General features: G+C 42.7%; 1 pseudogene; it reads left to right on the top strand.

Annotated features, from left to right (window-relative positions):
• Window positions 1–490: 490 nt before the first annotated feature.
• Window positions 491–1,952, top strand: LOC138847551 (zinc finger protein 131 pseudogene; annotated as a pseudogene).
• The last annotated feature ends 2,051 nt before the right edge of the window (window positions 1,953–4,003 follow it).

Consider the following 4,003-nt stretch of genomic DNA (forward strand, 5'->3'; position numbering starts at 1 on the left):
CTGTTTTGGATGCTGACACTATGTTCTACAACTTCTTTCAGGAGTTTACTCAGAAACCTTTAGTGGAAGGCCGGCGCCGCGGCTCACTAGGCTAATCCTCTGCCTTGCGGCGCCGGCACCCCGGGTTCTAGTCCCGGTCGGGGCGCCGGATTCTGTCCCGGTTGCCCCTCTTCCAGGCCAGCTCTCTGCTGTGGCCCGGGAGTGCAGTGGAGGATGGCCCAAGTGCTTGGGCCCTGCACCCCATGGGAGACCAGGAGAAGCACCTGGCTCCTGCCATCGGATCAGCGCGTTGTGCTGGCCGCAACGCACCAGCTGTGGTGGCCATTGGAGGGTGAACCAACGGCAAAGGAAGACCTTTCTCTCTGTCTCTCTCTCTCACTGTCCTCTCTGCCTGTCAAAAAAAAATAAAAAAAAATAAATCTTTAGTGGAGATAGAAGGTGTTAGTAAAATGGCCTTTTGTCATTTGAGTTTATGTATTTGGAAAAATGAATGATACAAGAAGAAAAAGCCAATGATATGTGGAAAGCAGCAGGGTTTCTACAAATGGTAGAAGCTATCAAAACCCTTAAAGTCAGGAAAAAGAAACCTCAGCTCCGTTAGAGAATACTACAGGAAAAAGTGAGGCCAAAATTAAATAAATAGATAAATAAATAAATAAAAGATTGCAAAAACTTGAAATGTTATCACTGAGATTTTTTCATCTGCAGAATCAGAACCTGTGAAATTGAGGTGGAGATTGCCGAGGGCACAATTGAAGTGGAAGAAGAAGGCATGGAGACATCAGAGGCAGTGACTTCTAAGCAGTCCATAATATACATACAGGGCACAGCTTCCTCTGCTGATTCTACTCCCACACTCTTGGCGGATGTAACCAGCAACTACTGTCAATATGATAGGAAAGGGCAGATTAAAGAAGATGGCTGCGCATCTGACCCGTAAGCCAACAAGAACACATAGATTCACACTCCATGAGTTTCAAGTGTAAAATATGCAATCAAATGCATCTTCTGGAGAATGCGCTCGAACAGTAGCTAAAGTGTGACCACCCTTCTGAAGGTGGAATTAGTGAAAAGCAAAGACCTGGGGAAAAATTAACATATGTCAGTACTGTGAGATAGTGCCACCACTTTGGACATTTTTAAATAGCATCTTCAGACACGTACATGGGAAAACCTTTTGAATGTCCAAATTGTCATGAACAATTTGCTGGCAATAGCACCCTCAATCGTCACCTTACTGCATGCCAAAATGCAGTGGGACAAAAAAGGGAAGAAAGGAACGTTATGAATGCCAGGTCTGTAATAGTGTCTTTAATAGCTGGGACCAGTTCAAAGATCATTTGGTAATGTACACTGGAAATAAACCCAACCATTGTACTTTATGTGACGTGGTTCATACAAGGAAGTGAACTCAGGAGGCATCTTAGTGATGCTCCTATTTCAGATGGTTTAGTAGCTGCAGAAGTCCTTTCAGTGGATACACGTGTGCAAACTGAACCTGTGAGAGTGCACGTGCTAACATTGGCTTCAGGTCCAGGTGGATTCCGCACAAGTGACTGTGGAACAGGTCCATCCAGATTTGCTCCAGGATGGCCAACTACACGATTTGCATATCGGTGAGCTTCCAGAGCAAGTCAAAGTGAGTTATCTAGAAGTAGGTAAGATTCAGAGTCAAAAAGATACTGAAGTACTCGCAGAGGAGCTGCGCGTTGAATAGGTAAATCAGATGCCAGTAGCGGCACAAACAGGCTCCTCCTGAGCTTCTAGAGGCAGACTTGGGTCATGTGGCCCCTGAAGTCATGAACCTAGAGGAGAGCAAGCCTAGCCCTGAAGATGCTGCTGAGACTGCCAGGGAAGATTAAGAAGATGCTGAGGGTTTAGAGACAAAAACAACAGTGGATTCCCAAGCTGAAGAGACAGGGAATGAGAACAGAACAGTTATGCCAGGTTGAGATCGAAATGACAAATGAATATTTTTAAAAATGACATGTTGGGCTTTTGAACTGATTATGGGCAATGTGACTGTCCTTAAGCTAACAGATAAACAGACCAAAGTCAACGTATTTCCTGTTGTGCTGGGCTGTTTTTGGTGAAACAAACCGATTCTTTTCCTCTCATTTAATAGGCCACAAAGGAGGAATGTTTTTCATAAACGAAAGGGAGCTTTGAGAAGTATATTTCTGGAAACATAAATGGATGATATTATTATATATATAGTTGGGTACAAATGTATCTATTTTCAGTTGTGGTAAAGGTTCTCCCTTTTCCCCAGGTCATGACCTTAAATTTTTGCCATATTGTAAAATCAAACAACATCATTAAACTACAATTTTATGTGTTCTAATGCATGTTAAAAAATTGAATATATAGGAAACACAAGGCTGCATGAAGAAAAGGGCATTACTACTGGCTCTTTAGTTTGAATAGCATTATTATCTATTGCAGTAGCCATAGATGTTATCTGTGCAACAGAAACAGAACGATTATGGCAAACTTCTGGAATGTTAAAACACCACACCCATGTGCATTTCGAAACCAACTAAACTATAAGGCAAAAAAAAAAAGCCACTGAAATGTAATCAATATGTCAAAGAACTATGATTGATTTGTTAAATATGGAAGTTGTAAGCAGTCTAAGATAATCAAGGAATTTATTTAGAAAGCATAAATACACTTAATTATAGCTAAGAATGGGAAGTAATCAGAAAAATTTTAAAGAATTAGATACTTTATCATATTTATGCAAATATATTTGAAAGTAAGATGAAATTAGAAATTTTAAACCAAAATTGCCTCAAGAAGAGATAGAAAATAAGATGCAAATTTCCATGGAAGAAATTGAGAAAGTTGTGAAACAGATTTCCCGTCTACACTCAAAGAAAATTCTCATGACAAGATTTTATAGCTCCAGAACTGAGGTTTTATAAACCTCAGTTTCCTAGCTTCAAAGATAGAAATTTTGTTATCCAAACTATTCTAGAGATATGGTTCAGAAAGACATCCAAAAGTACTTAATTAAATACCAACAATAAATATTTAGAAAGGCAATAGTCATAGTGTTAGGAAGTTAGAAATTGCCTGTGTGTATGAGAGGGGCCTGAGGAAACAAAGCAACTGCAGAAGCTCACCTTGGAAGCAGCCCAGGATTTTACACTTCAAAGTCGTGCCCAGACCCCAGTAACTTTACAGGTGGTCTCAGCCCTCCCCGTCAAGGAAAGCTCCCCAGGAGAATCCTCTCTCCTCAGCACCAAATGGGGTATCTGGTGGGTGCCTTATCCCCAATAAACCTTGCTACCTTGCTTACCACTGTTCTCTGTCTCACATCTGAATTCTTTATTGTTAGCAGAGATGAGTGGTAGGTTCTTGTCTCTGCACAAGAAAAGAATTCAGACGTGAGACAGAGAACAGTGGTAAGCAAGGTAGCAAGGTTTATTGGAGGAAGGGCATCAGTCAGAATGGGTGGGCACCTCTCCAGACAGAATGGGTGGGACAGAATCTGAGAGAGAGTGCCCAGTCACTCAGATTGGGGAGAGCAAGGTTACATGGTTAAATGGAGAGAATACACCTGGCAAGCCAGGTGGGCGGCTTAGCAGAAAGCTGAGAGCTGGAGCGTGCAGTCTGTGGTCAGACAGGCTTATGTGGGAAAGGGGTCCAGTTCTTCCCCTTCTCCTCTTCCTCCTCGACAAAGGGTTTGCTGAATGTGAATTAGGTGAAATTCCTCCCAAGATTTCACTACTCGGTGCTGTCAGACTGGGGATCCCACATGGCTCAGGCAGAGGAGCTTCGCCTATGGTGCCTTCCTTGGAGGAAGGATGTAAAGGTTTTATTGCTCAATGCTGTCAGGCCAGGTACCCCATTTGGTGCTGAGCAGAGAGGATTCTCTTGGAGAGCTATCCTTGTGGGGAGGACTGAGACCACCTGTAAAGTTACCAGGGTCTGGTATTTGAAAGGCAGAGTTACAGAGAGAGAGAGTCAGAGACAGATCTGACTGCTGTTCCACTCC

The sequence above is a fragment of the Oryctolagus cuniculus genome, chromosome X, assembly GCF_964237555.1.
Source record: "Oryctolagus cuniculus chromosome X, mOryCun1.1, whole genome shotgun sequence".
NCBI classification, from domain to species: Eukaryota; Metazoa; Chordata; class Mammalia; order Lagomorpha; family Leporidae; genus Oryctolagus; species Oryctolagus cuniculus.